Source organism: Macaca thibetana, chromosome 7, assembly GCF_024542745.1.
Source record: "Macaca thibetana thibetana isolate TM-01 chromosome 7, ASM2454274v1, whole genome shotgun sequence".
Lineage (NCBI taxonomy): Eukaryota > Metazoa > Chordata > Mammalia > Primates > Cercopithecidae > Macaca > Macaca thibetana.
Window position 1 is genome coordinate 160,672,079 of NC_065584.1, and position 14,713 is coordinate 160,686,791.

At 42.3% G+C, this 14,713-nt stretch overlaps 1 protein-coding gene across 1 annotated transcript in view; it reads left to right on the top strand.

Moving 5' to 3' along the window:
- The window catches only part of FBXO22 (F-box protein 22), a 278,566-nt gene that overhangs the window by 170,061 nt on the left and 93,792 nt on the right, over nt 1–14,713 (top strand). The gene's annotated exons all lie outside the window — the stretch shown is intronic.

Sequence of the window (14,713 nt, forward strand, 5' to 3'; positions counted from 1 at the left end):
CACACCTTAACTTCTCTCATTTCTTGTTTTCATTTATTTTTATTTTAGATGGAGTTTTACTCCTGTTCCCCAGGCTGGAGTGCAATGGTGCGATCTTGGCTCACTGCAATCTCTGCCTCCCTGGTTCAAGCAATTCCCCTGCCTCAGCCTCCCAAGTAACTGGGATTTCAGGCATTCGCCACCATGCTTAGCTAATTTTGTGTTTTTAGTACAGACGGGGTTTCACCATGTTGGTCAGGCTGGTCTCGAACTCCTGACCTCAAGTGATCCACCTACCTCAGCCTCCCAAAGTGCTGGGATTACAGGCATGAGCCACAGTGCCTGGCCAACTTTTTTCATTTCTTAATCTCCCAAACACATCGGTCAACTGCAGGTTTGATAGTAATGACAGGGATATCTACTTTGTAACCAAACCAAAAGTGGTAAGATGGGGAGGATGTGGGAAAGGCGAATCAAAGAGCCTGGGGAAAGGTATTACTCTCCCTTCCAGAACTGGAGTCAACGCAGAGACACCTTTTCATGTGGTCACTGGGTCATCACTAAAAGTAACGCTCACTGCATTTTGGAAACTGAAGAAATCTCAGAGACCATTACCCCTTTGTTTTAAAGACTAGGACACTGGAGCGTAATTAAATGTATTATGGCTGAAGATTACCCAGGAAATGATGAAATCAGGGTTAGAACCCAGGTCTGTGGCTGCTACTCCAATGTGTCTTCTACCATGCTATGCGGCCTCTCAAAGTAATTATATTTTCCACTTATTCGTTCATTCACCAAATATTTGTTGGGCACTGTTATGTGCCTGGCACTGTGAGGTGTGCTAGCTAGATCAGTAGCAGTGAAAAAGAGCAACATTGTCCTCATGGGGCTTAAGGGTAATGAGAAGACACGTTAAACAAATTGTACAAATAAACGATTACAAATGTGATGAATGCCAAGAAGAATTAGAGGGTGCTATTAGAGCTTATAAAAACATGCCTTACCTAGCCCAAGTGGCAGTGGTGGTGGTGAGATCCAGGAAGGCTTCTCGGAGGAAATGACATTTAAGCTGAGACTTGAAGGATGAGTAGAAGATAGTGAGGTGAAGGGTCTGGGAGATGGAAAGTGAAATTGAGGCAGAGGGAACTATTATGGCAAAAACTGCCATTACTTTTACACCAGCCTAATACAAAGGCAGGAAAGAGACAAAGCTTTGAAATAACTGAAAATAAACCTGTGGCCTAGTATATAAATGGTCTAGGGGGATGCGATGGGTTGGGAAGCAGAGTCAGACCATTCAGAGCCTGGCAAGCTGTGGTCAGGATTCTGGACTTTATCCTGAGAGTGGAGGGAAACCACTGGAGGGTTTTTAAATATGGAAGTGTTATGACCAGATTTTTCTTTCTTTCTTTCTTTTTTTTTAAGATTGAATTTTGCTCTTGTTGCCCAGGCTGCAGTGCAATGGCGCGATTTTGGCTCACTGCAACCTCTGCCTCCCAGGTTCAAGTGATTCTCCCACCTCAGCCTCCCAAGTAGCTGGGATTACATGCATGCAGCGCCACGCCTGGCTAATTTCATATTTGTAGTAGGGATGGGGTTTTGCCATATTGACCAGACTGGTCTCGAACTCCTGACCTCAGGTGATCCACTTGCCTTGGCCTCCCAAAGTGCTAGGATTACAGGCATGAGCCACTGCGCCTGGCCGACCAGATTTTTAAAAGATCGCTGAGAAGATTGCACTAGTGGGGAGCAAAAGGGAATGCAGGCAGTGACTTAGGAGGCTCCTCCGACATCTCAGGTAAGAGAGGATGGTGGCTTGGACCAGAGCAGGGCTAGTGGAGATGGGGAGAAATGAAGACATCCACAAGCATTTAGAAGGAACTTGGTACTCAGTGCATGTGAGAAATGGGCAAGAGAAGAAGGACCAAGAGTAACTGTCAGTGTTGGCATGAGAAGAGGGAAATGGGAGTGCATTCCTGGAGCTAGGGAATGCTCCAGGAGGAGCGGGCTCAAAAAGAGACCAAGAATTGGACATGTTAAGATTGAGGGACCTGGGAGACAAAGGGGAGAAGATCAGAGAAGGCAGTTGGATGTGCAAGACTTACAGTGCAGAAAGGAGATCTGCTTTATAAGTAGAAATGTAGGAGTCAGGTCGGCCAGGCACGGTGGCTCACACCTGTAATACCAACACTTTGGGAGGCCAAGGTGGGTGGATCAGCCGAGGTCAGGAGTTTGAGACCAGACTGGCCAACATGGCAAAACCCTATCTCTACTAAAAATACAAAAATTAGCCAGGTGTGGTGGCGGGTGCCTGTGGTCCCAGCTACTCGGGAGGCTGAGGCAGGAGAATCACTTGAACCCGGGGAGGTGGAGGTTGCAGTGAGCCAAGATCGTGCCACTTCAGTCCAGCCTGGGCAAAAAAGTGAAACTCCATCTCAAAAAAAAAAAAAAAAAAAAAAAAATTTAGGAGTCAGGTCACAGAGATGTTAACCAAAGCCATGGGAATGGAGGAATCCATTTAGGGAGAGAGGCTAGGCCCAGAAGAAAAGAGATAAATCAAGAAAATAAGCATATTTATTTCAGGGAGCAAAATAATGTACACCTAAAAGCATATGACGTCTTTTCAGATCTGTGCTGGTTATTATGCTATTGTTTCTCAGTTTTTAACCCAGCCTTCTATTCTTGGCTTGGGTTGGCATTTCTTTTTTGCTTACAGGGAAGTAAGGGGTGCTTGAAGGAGACTGAAAGGCTGGAGAAAGGAGAAGGATTTTTTTCTTTTCCTGTTTTTGCCCCTGTTCCCATCAGCATCACCCTAGCAGCAAGCCTTCATTTTGTTGGTGGCAGTTGATTCCAGGAGCTCGAGCAACTCCCTTTGCAGTATTTGCACAAATGTTATATGCCTCCTCAGCAGAAACAGCCTTGCTGCCCCCACATACCTATATCTTCACCACCAGGCCTTCCTAAAGATCATTTTCCCTGAGCCTGGTGTCCTTTTCCAGGAATATAGAAAAAACCTGGCCAAATGCCTGCATCCTAGCTACAAGGGAGTGTGGAGATGTGAGTTCTGACTCCTGCACTGAGGAGGTGGGACTCCTCATATGGGAACTGAGAACTGCAAAAAACTCTTGGCACAAGCACTCCATTCAAACCCCTGCACCAAGGACTTGATCAAACTTTAACATGGCTTCTGGCAGTCTAAGCCGGTGTCCCTGGGACAATCTAGCCCCATTTTGGATTTTTATCTGGAAAAGCTCAGAGCTGTCAAAAAAAATTTACTATTTGCTCTAGCCAACACCTGAGATAGGCCCCTACCTTTCTTAGTAGAGCATTTACTAAAAATGGCCTACAATTGTGAATGCTTTCTCTTTCTCTTTGAGGCATAGATGTATTATATCTCCTACAACTCAGGAGTGTTTCTCTGAAGGACCCAAAAGCCATTCCTTTGAAATGTAATAAGCAAGAAGGACTGGACCTCTGTCTCCCAGTCTCTGTGGGAGGTTAGAATCCTAACTTTGATAATTGGCAGCTAGCAGGCACAGCTGGCCTACTCTCACTCACACTGACCAACCCTTTGTCCTTTCTCACTTTAGTCCTTGTTCACATCCCCCTCTTACGCTCTCATTCTTTCTTTAAAGTACACATGCACCTCTGCACAAACTGGAATGGAGCTCCACTCTTTCCCCCTCTGTCAGTAGTTACTCAGTAAAACTTGTTTTTACCACTTTAATGAGTGGCTTTGTTTAACTTTGTCAGAACATTCCCCAAAATAAAGAGATGATTTAAAGCCTGATTGACAGCCACGAATATGGCAAATATCAATAACAGGGGTTTAACTGTTCTTTAGGTTTTTTTTTTTTTTTTTTCACTTGCTTATCTCTTTCCAGGAAGGGCACAAGAAGTCCTGCTAAAAGACATAATCCAATAAGAGTAATAAAATAGGCTAAAAAGGAAAAATAAAAACAGTACTGAGAGAAAGGGAGTGTGTTGGTTAGAGCACAAGCTAAGCTGATATAACAAAGAGACGCCAAAATGTAGTGTTTAAATTAGAAAGGAGTTAATTTCTCTCTTACATAACAGTCAGGAAATACATTCAAGACCTGGAAAGGTGACTGCTTCACCAACATGTGGTTTCCATCACTGAGTCCAGGTTGGCTCTCTGAGTCCAGGTTAGGGTTAGGCTATTCACCAAAAGGAAGAATAGGAAGCAGGAAGTGGTTGGGGGTGTAGGAGAGTGTATGTCCCAGCTTTTTAAAGAGAAGACTTGGAAGCGGTGTGCATCCTTTCCAGGCACACCTTATTGTCTGTATCTTAGCTATTTGGTCATACTTATGGGCTGGGAAGCTAGAAAAGGTAGTTTCTGATTAGGTAGCTCCATGTCCACTGAAAACTCTTACTACGGAAGGGTACAATGGTTGGGGTTAGGGAGAATAACTGAGAGACCATGAACATCCAAAACTAAGCGTCAAAGAGATAACGGCCAATATTTGCAACCTTCTATCATGGGAGGTGTGTTTGGCACGCACAGTGCAAATTGGAAATGCCAAAGGGTGAATGCCCCCAGAAGCAGCCCGTCATCAATAACGAATGGGGAGTTGGGGAATAAACACATCAGCTTTCTCCTCCAAGATTGGGATAACTGACAGCCTATAACAGCCCCAGAGTTCCTTGGAGGGACTGAGCTCCAGTAGCTGACATAGTAAATTGTTTTGCTTCCCTGTCTCATATTCCCAATCCTCTATGAGTGTTTCCTGGGGTCCCCTCAGCATTTATTTTTAGGAGAGCTCAAACTAAGGATAGCTCTGGGCTTTCTGGAAATCTAGAGAGAAACTAAATAACATAACTGCTATATTTAGAAAGTAGAAAATAAATCAGTTCTTCAATTAAGACAAAGTATTTCTGCCTCCCCTGCCCTTTCACTCTCCAGTCCAAAACCAGACGGGCCCGCGGTGTGGCTCACATCCGTAATCCCAGCACTTTGGGAGGCTGAGGTGGGCAGATCACCTGAGGTCAGGAGTTTGAGACCAGCCTGGCCAACATGGTGAAACCCCGTCTCTACTAAAAATACAAAAATTAGCCAGGCGTGATGGCAGGTGCCTGTAATCCCAGCTACTCAGGAGGCTGAGGCAGGAGAATCGCTTGAACCCGGGAGGCAGAGGTTGTAGTGAGCCCAGATTGCGCCACTCCAGCCTGGGTGACAGAGCGAGACTCCATCTCAAAAAAAAAAAAAAAAGGCAGGAAAAAAAAGTGCTACTTACCATCTGGTTCTCACATTTATCTTTTGTGGTGTTCATGTTTGTTCTGCCCTCACGCCTATAAGCTTCTTGACCTTTATTGTCTTTAGAGCTATGTGCAACTGCCTTTCACATTGTTGAAACTAAGCAAGTGTTTGAATGATGAAAATGTGAACCCTGTCTATCCAACACATCTCTTGACACACAAAGAAACCAAGGTTTCGTTATAATATGTTACTGGACACATGTTCTATAGGGAGTGACCAAAGGAGCCAGAATCAGCCCCCAGTTCCCCAACCACTTCTCTGATTTTCTACCACAAACAGTCTTTTTCCAGGTTTTATTTTCATCATCTCTAAGTGGAGCCCAAGGCTTTTAGCAGGAGAAGCATGTTTGTAAATGTTAAAAATATCCCCGTCTTGAGTGAGCCTGGTTATCTTCCCCTTGGTCCATTAGGTCTGAAGGACTGAGCTTGTTACACTTAATTTTTTATATCTTGCAAGATGAGACCTAAATGTAATAAGGGAGATGACTATAGATTCTAGGTCCCATGACTATTCAAAGTTCTATAGTGCATTAATGATTACGGTAAACTCCAAACACGAAACAAGCCTGAATTTCCATAAATTCCTCCTGCACATAGCACCACCTTGAAGCCCTGGAGGACAAGCAGGAGGAGGTCTTGATTAATACTGCAGTGGCTCTACAGAGAAGGACCACAGGCTAAATGAAAGACCAACAAATAAGCCAGAGGAGGAAACCCTATGTAAGACCTTGTAACCTAAACCCAAAGCATAAAAAGCCCTCACTCAGCTTGGTCTGGGGAGGAGGAAAAATGTTATTTTCCTAATGGAAAATAAAACATTAAAAGTGTCAGTTAAATTGGCTGTTTGTCACGGGGCCTGAAGTTTAAGTGTTTGTAATTCAACCTTGAGCGGCATATATTTTAGGTGTCTTTTTGTGATAGAAAAAACAACAGCCACATATTTATTGGGCCTTTAAAATTTCTTTGCAAAATTCCTCTCTGATTTACCTCTCTCTATCTTAAATGTCTATAAAACAATTTAAAGTCATATATTTATGTTAACTACATAACTAACCCAATACAAATATTTTAAAAAATATAAAGAAGCAGATAGAAAATTGAAATCACCTTGCTGACGAGTTGATGGGTGCAGCACACCAACATGGCACAAGTATACATATGTAACAAACCTGCACGTTATGCACATGTACCCTAGAACTTAAAGTATAATAACAATAATAAATAAAAAATAAAAAAAAAAAGAAAATTGAAATCACCTAAAAAGTCACTACCAAGAAACGACCACTGTTAACATTTTGGTGTATCCTTCCAGATATATACATAATCTCATTTAATGACTGTATTATATTTCATTGTATGGTTGTACCAAAATGTATGGTACATCCAATTCTAAGACTCTGGGTCCTTTCTTTTACTATTATAACAATAGCTGGGACTGGGCGCGGTGGCTCATGCCTGTAATCCCAACACTTTGGGAGGCTGAGGCGGATGGATCATGAAGTCAGGAGATCAAGACCATCCTGGCAAACACAGTGAAACCTCATCACTACTAAAAATACAAAAATTAGCTGGGTGTGATTGCGCACCCCTGTAATCCCAGCTACTCAAGAGGCTGAGGCGGGAGAATGGCTTGAACTCGGGAGGCAGAGATTGCAGTGAGCCGAGATTGTGCCACTGTACTCCAGCCTCACAACAGAGCGAGACCCCATCTCAAAAAAAAAAAAAAAAAAAAAAAAAAGGTGAAATAAATATTTCAAGCAAATATTTGTGGTTTTATTTCATCCATAAATATCTCTAAAAGATAAGGACTCTTGCTTTTAAAATATGATAGTAATAACAGCCTGGGCATGATCGTCACATGAGCATTTTGGGAGGCTGAAGACTGCTTGATCCCAGGTGTGTGAGACCAGCCTGGGCAACATAGTGAGACCTTGTTTCTGCCAAAAAATATTAGCTGGGCATGGAGGCATGTGCCTAAAGTTCCAGCTACTTGGGAGGCTGAGGTGGGAGGATCACTTGAGCCCGGGAGATCGAGGCTGCAGTGAGCCATAATGACACTATGGCACTCCAGCCTGGGTGACAAAGTAAGACTCTATCTCCAAAAAAAAAAAAAAAAAAAAGAAAAGAAAAGAAAAGAAGATAGTAATAACCATACTATTGTCACATCTAAAAAATATTAAACAACAATTCCATATTATCATCAAACACTTAATGTTCAAATTTCCCAGTTGCCTCATAACTGTTTACTGTTGCCCTCACTCTGGTAACTAAATCTTGATGTGCATGCTTAATTAGTTCTTTAGGACACATGCTTAGATTTGAAGTCACTGGGTAAAAGGTATATTATACCTAGATCTAGAAAGATCTAGATGTTCTCACTTGTACCTCTTAAACACTTGTATACTTGTTTGTAGCCTTAAACATTCCAAAAGAATGTTTTGTATAAATGTGACTGGAAGGATGAGGAGAAAATCTTTTATTTGAGGCTTTCATATGCTGATGACTGAGGATGTAATGCTCTGAAAGGTTCCTAGCAATTTACCACAGTAGACGCCAGGCTGATACCCCAAGCCCTCATCATCAGCATCACTGGAGTCAGGAGGGTTTCCCACTCGGGAGGAGCATCCTTTCTTCTCAGTAGCCCAGGTGATCTTCCTGAAAGTGCTGGTGTCTCTCACTCAACAATCAAGAATCTATCTGTAGAACCATGGATCTTCCTAAGAGGAAGATACATATTCCAATCCAGTGAAGTTCCTATGCCACCCTGCCCACTCAATGCTAATTTATTTGCTATTTTATATTTATCTATAATATTTACATTAAAAATTGTAGTTTATATAGAAGCAGCAGTGTGGTGGAAACAGACAGACCTGGGTTAAAAGTCTGGCTTTATCAGTTATTTATTGCGTAATCTAAAGCAAATTACTTCCCTTTTCTGAAACTCAGTTATTTAGGGGCATAATGGTAGTTTCCTAGGTTGCTACAAAGAAGTAGTAGTTTAGGACACAGGAGGTGCTCAACAAATATGTGTTGAACAAATAAATATTTTTAAAGAGAATCCTATAATTTTTTTTTGAGCCAGAAGAAATCTCAGAACATACCCTCCCTATTCTGGAAATGAGAAAACTAAGTCCAGAGAAATTCTGAAATTTCTTTTTTTGTTCATTCATTTAACAAACATTTATTATGAACTGAGTATGTGTCAGGCAAGTATGTGTTGACACTGAAGATGTAATTAGTAACATCTCATCACTGCTCTCAAGGGGTAAGGAAGGATGGACGCGGCTGTATCAAGCTGTATGTGATATTATTATAAAATGATAGAATTCTCTAGTGTTGTGCTAGATAATGGTAGGCAGTAGGTACCAATACGGTAGGCAGCAGTCACACGTGGTTACTTAAATTTAAATTAATTACAATTAAATAAAATCAAAATTCAGTTCCTCAGTGCTTGCTTAGGCAGCACATATACAAAATTCAGTTCCTTAGTCACACTAACCACTTTTTAAGTGCTCAGTAACCACCTGAGGCTAGTGGCTACCATATAGTGGCAGGCATAGAGCCTTTCCATCATTGCAGAAAGTTCTATTGGACAGTGGTGCTTTAGACCTTCTCCCCAGAATAACATTCATGTGCATATATGCCCAAAGCCATACCACTTCAAGGTGTTTACACCTTGGTCTGAAAGCCCTTCATAACACAGGCAAGAGAGAAATGATGAGTGTTGCTAACTAAAACTAAAATCAAAGATAGGAGTTTTGTTATAAGCCAGAGTCCACACTTGTGAAAATTTTAGCTTAGAAAAACTTTCTGGCTGAGTTGGCTACAGTTGAATAATGAGTCACTTGTTCATTTCAGCAGGGATGGGCTCAGTTTCCTATACCTCCTGGGTAGCGCTGTGGTTGTCTGGGCCTAGTGGCCACATGCTGATGTGTGCTCGCTTTAGACAGGGAGAGGTCCTTACCACTTCCCTGACATTTTGGTGAAACTAGATCACTTCTCTCACAATTTACTTGCAGTCTCTCTAAGTAAGGATGTTACATGGGTTTCAGCTTCAGTAGGCTATATTCACTTAATGATCATTTAGTGGGTGCTTTCTATGTCCCAGGAAGCAGGCTATGTGCTACAGACATGAAGAGGATTAAGACAAGATGTTCATAATCTCGCAGAGAAGACAAATGAGAAACCAGCTAGTCGTAACCAAGGCAGAGTGAAATAAGTGCTGTAACAGGCAAAGTACTGGGAAATTGAGGAAAAGGAGAGACTAAAATTCAATATAGGGGACTAGGGAAGGCTCACTGAAGAAGACAGCATTTGAACATGGCCTTAAAGAATATGTTAGACCAGAACAGCATGGAACATTTAATTGGGCATTCTTCCACATTTTTTAATCTTTTAGGTTCAGGAGTACATGTGAAGGTGTGTTTCATAGGTAAACTCATGTCATAGGGTTTATTGTACAGATTATTTCATCACCCAGGTATTAAACCCAGTACCTAATAGTTATATTTTTTGTTCTTTCTCTTCCCATCCTTCACTCTCAAGTAGACCCCAGTGTCTTTTGTTCCCTTCTTTGTGTCCATGTGTTCTTATCATTTCGCTCCCACTTATAAGTGGGAACATGCGGTATTTGGTTTTCTGTTCCTGCATTAGTTTGCTAAGGATAGTGGCCTCCAGCTCCATTCATGTTCCTGCAAAAGACATGATCTCGTTCTTTGTTTATGGCTGCATGCATTCAAGTTCTTGAAATCTGAAATTCTTCCACTCTACAGGCTGTGGCAGCTCTCATTTTTTCCTCTGACACTGAACCTGCCCTGTCTTCCTGGAGACTTCCAGCCTCCCAACCCATCCTAGTCTCATGGTCCTTTATGCACTTCTAGATGAGACTCCATGCTCAGAATTTTCAAGCATATTTTTTTTAGCATTTCTTTGTCCTCTGGCTTCTGTTTTTATCTATCTTGCTAATCATCAATCTTGTTTCGCTGAAATTAATGTTATTTATTCAGTATGAGGTCTCTCAATAACTCTCCAGTCTAACTCAACATTTCTTTGTGTCTTCCCCAATTCCCTACCCTAACACAATCCTCTATGGAGAGGGCATTCCTTTCTATAAGTAACTCTTTATCCCATGTTTTCTCTTCTCTTCCAGGACCCAGTAGTATGCTTTTTCTCCTCTCTTGTATCCAGTCTTCATTGCCTGTTAATGGTTCTCCCCTTAGAGGCAGATCCAGGGTTTTCAGGTCCTAAAGCTTATTTAATCTTGGGAGTCTCTTAAAAAAAAAAAAAAAAAAAAAAAAGAATACAAAATTACAAATATCAAATTAAGGGGGGAAAGTTAATACTTACTCAGAAAGGGCCTGTGCAAGTGCAAGGGGCCCTGAAGCTTATTTCACAGTGAGCCTACCTCTGTCTGTCCTATCATAAAAACCAAACCGAATACAAAAGCTTCCCTTTGCTTTGCTATTGCAAACCATTGTTCCATTTCTCTTTCTAAACACCCTGAAACTTTTCAAGAAAGTAGGCTAGCAACATTCTCTTCACTTTAACATTACTTTGACCTCATGCCCATCATTCTATTGCAATGGTTTTCTCTGAAGCACCACTGACCTCCTAATCCCTAAAGCCTATGTCCTTTTCTTGGTCCTGAATTAACTTGTCCCTTCCATAAAGAATTCAACACGAGTCATCCTCTGACTTCTTCAAATGACTCTTTTCCCACTCAAGCCCAACGGTGAGCCTTCCTCAGGGTCCCGTCAACATCCCAGGTTGTCTTCCCTCCCTTGTGACTCAATGATCACACCTATGGCATGGCTTCCATCATCACCCACCTGTGTGGCTGACCCAATTATATGTCCTTTGCTCCAACTTCCCTCATAAACTTCAAACTTAAGATACAAACTCTCTACCTAAGTTCCATCAGCACACCAAATTCAACATCTTTTTCTTGATGTGTCAATGGCATCACTCCCTCCCTGCCACCTGCTCTAGAAATTTCAAAGTGTTACTTTAAACAAATTTCCTTTCTCTCCTTCTATACTCTCATTATCTCTAAGATCTAGCAGTTCTACTCCACACTGATTCCCTAGTGTGGTTCTTTCTACTTCAATTTTTCTCACTCTTGACTCAGACTGATCCAAAGGTTCTTCATTGTTTGCAGCTGGGGAGCCTCAGAGCTGGATATGACTTGCCCCATTAATTACTGGCAGGCCAGATTTAGAATCCAGGTTTCTTGCTTCTTTTTACTGGCTGCATACTTCTAAGTCTACTATAATCCATTTTATGTACAAAGGCCAGATTAATCTTTTTTTTTTTTTTTTTTTTTTGAGACAGGGCCTCACTCTGGTTGCCCAGGTTGGAGTGCAGTGGTGCATTCTTAGCTCACTGCACCCTCGACCCCCTGGGCTCAGGTGATTCTCCCACCTCAGCCTCCTGAGTAGCTGGAACTACAGGCACGTGCCACCATGCCTGGCTAATTTTTTGTATTTTTAGTAGAGATGGGTTTTTGCCATGTTGGCCAGGCTGGTCTCGAACTCTGGACTCAAGTAATCCATCTTCCTTGGCCTCCCAGAGTGCTGGGATTACAGGTATGAGCCACCGCACCTGGCACAGATGACTCTTAAAAGTGATTACTCCAGTGAAACCCCGTCTCTACTAAAAATACAAAAAAATTAGCTAGGCATGGTGGCGGGCGCCTGTAGTCCTAGCTACTCGGGAGGCTGAGGCAGGAGAATGGCATGAACCCGGGTGGCAGAGCTTGCAGTGAGCCAAGATCGCGCCACTGCACTCCAGCCTGGGCGACAGAGCAAGACTCTGTCTCAAAAAAAAAAAAAAAGTGATGACTCTCTGCCAGGCGCGGTGGCTCATGCCTGTCATCCCAGCATTTTGGGAGGCCAAGGCGGGAAGATCATGAGGTCAGGAAATCAAGACCATCCTGGCCAACATGGTGAAATGCTGTCTCCAGTGAAAATACAAAAATGAGCTGGGCACGGTGGTGCGTGCCTATAGTTCCAGCTACTCAGGAGGCTGAGGCAGGAGAATCACTTGAACCCAGGAGGCAGAGGTTACAGTGAGCTGAGATTGTGCCACTGCACTCCAGCCTGGTGATAGAGCGAGACTCCGTTTCAAAAAAAAAAAAAAAAAGTGATGCCTCTCACCAAATGAAACTATTATACTACAGTCCCTGACATGGTATTTCAGGGCTCGAAATCTGGCCAAAAATAATATCTCAGCTTTTTCTTTCTCTTGGCCCCTTGCTGTACTCTACAATCAAATGACCTCTTGAATATCCTCTGAATATGGCCCTACTTTCATGCAAATAATTCATGGAATTAGTTTCTTCCTCCCCTGAAATGTAGTTCAGTAGTTTGAACTTCATATCACATATGATCTGATGTTGTCTTTACTTGTCTGTGTAAGACTATGGGGACTCCCTAGCAACCATTCCATCCCAACAGGTTGGAAATCCACAGTAATCCCATCTACTTCTCTGTGGTGTTAGGGGTGGGCATGTGATACATTTCTGGTCAAGGACACACTAAGGGAAGTCTGCTGGGAAGATTCTTGGAAACCTTCCCATGTGTTAGAAGGAAACATAGAAGAAAATGTCCTTTCTGCCTCTGGATATTTTCATGTCTGGATGTGAACTGCAAGAACAGCTACAGCCACCTTGTTCTTAATCCAACAAAAGAGATGGAAAGAATTTGGACTTTTGATGACAGGAAAGCTCAGATCAACCAATCCTGGAGACTGTTCTGTTTTTGGACTTCCTATTATGTGAAGTAATTTATTTCCTTATTGTCCACGGCAGATTAAATCACAGTTTTCTATTATTTGCAGCCAAAAGCATCAGGAAACAATACTTTGTTTTTGATGCTAAACATTAAGCTTCTTAAAATCAGGGACTGTATCTATGTATCTTTCTAGCCCTCTTACAGCTTGGCATGCAGCAGATAGATGCTCAAAAAGCGATTGTGAAATTAATATTTGTATATATTTCTGAGATACAGCTAGCAAAAATACTTGCAATTTAGAAAGATCTACTTTCTCATAGCAATCTAGAGGTAACAAAATAAAGCTTAGACAGATTAAATAACTTATTTAGAATATTTTGTTTCTCAAAGTCATACCAACTTCTCAAGAGTTTGTTGCTCTTTGTCTCAAATCCTTATCTGGGATTGCCATGCCTGTTAGGGTCCCAAGAAACTGAGGACTGAAGAAAAAATAAAGTGGCAAGCCACTTCTATGCTTAACCCAGCAATAATGCCAATACGGTAGCCTAGTTGTTTCTGGCTCAGAACCCAGGCCTGGAACCCTTTCTCTTCCCAGTTCCAGTGTATAATGTACCTCTAGTGCTGGGGTCATGAATCCCCATAAGTACAAAATTTTAGATGCAGAAGTATTTTCCTGGGAAGATGGATCGTAGCTTTCATTAGATTCTCAAAGGGATCTGTGAGCATCTTAGTCTTCTTAAAGGCTAGATAGAAGTTGGGGTAGAAGGTGGTAGAAGTTGGGGCATGGCCAGGAAAAGGGAGGGCTGGTTTGAATGATAGGAGACTCAATTTGTAGGCTGTGGGGAGCTACTAAGTTACTCAGATAAACTGGAAGAGAGTATTTGTCTTCGTAAAGGCTAAGGAGGACGATAACATGATACAGTATCTCAGAAGTAAATGGAAATAAAAAGTTTCAGTAGACTTAATGTGTCCCTGTGTTGTTCTCTATTTTGTCATCTAAGGGGAACAGTAGCCCAGGGACCTCTTGCAGATTAGGAAGAAAGAGACAGTTAGGTGCCAGGGTTAGGTAACTCTAGGTAAGACTGGTGTAAAAGGAAAATGCGGGGCCCCTTTCTGAAAAATTACAAATTTCAAAATGGCGACACCAGAGTATTAAACCAAGCTCGGAGCCCTTCTAAGCTGGGAGCACTGTACAACTACATAGGTTGGACGCACATGCAGCTGGTCCTGCCTCTGGCACTTATGATTGCACACACTATTCTCTGCCAAATTAGGATGTATTCCTTTGAACTGCTATGCAGTCCTTTATTCATTTTTTGAGCACCTAGAATGTGCCAGTAATTGTGCTAGTGGTGGGGATTCCAGATAAAAGCGAGCATTCAATTAAATCATATCGGGTTTCTACTATGTAACAGGTCTTGTTCTAGGTCCTGGGGATACAGCTCTGAACACATTAACACTGGGCAGAGACAAGGAATAAATGGGGAAAAGATCAGACAGCGACTGGTACCCAACAAAAACTTAGCACAGGACGATGTGACACAGGGTGACTCATTGAAATTGGGTAGTCAGGGGCCCGGAGATTATATTTGAGCTAAGATTTCAATGAAAATGGAGGGCAGCCCTGGCTCCATGGGGGTGGGGGTGGGGGTGGGGAGGGTTATCTTAAGCTTGCGAAACAGGGCAAAAGAAGGGAAGTGGGGAGAGAGAGACTATATACGGCAGAA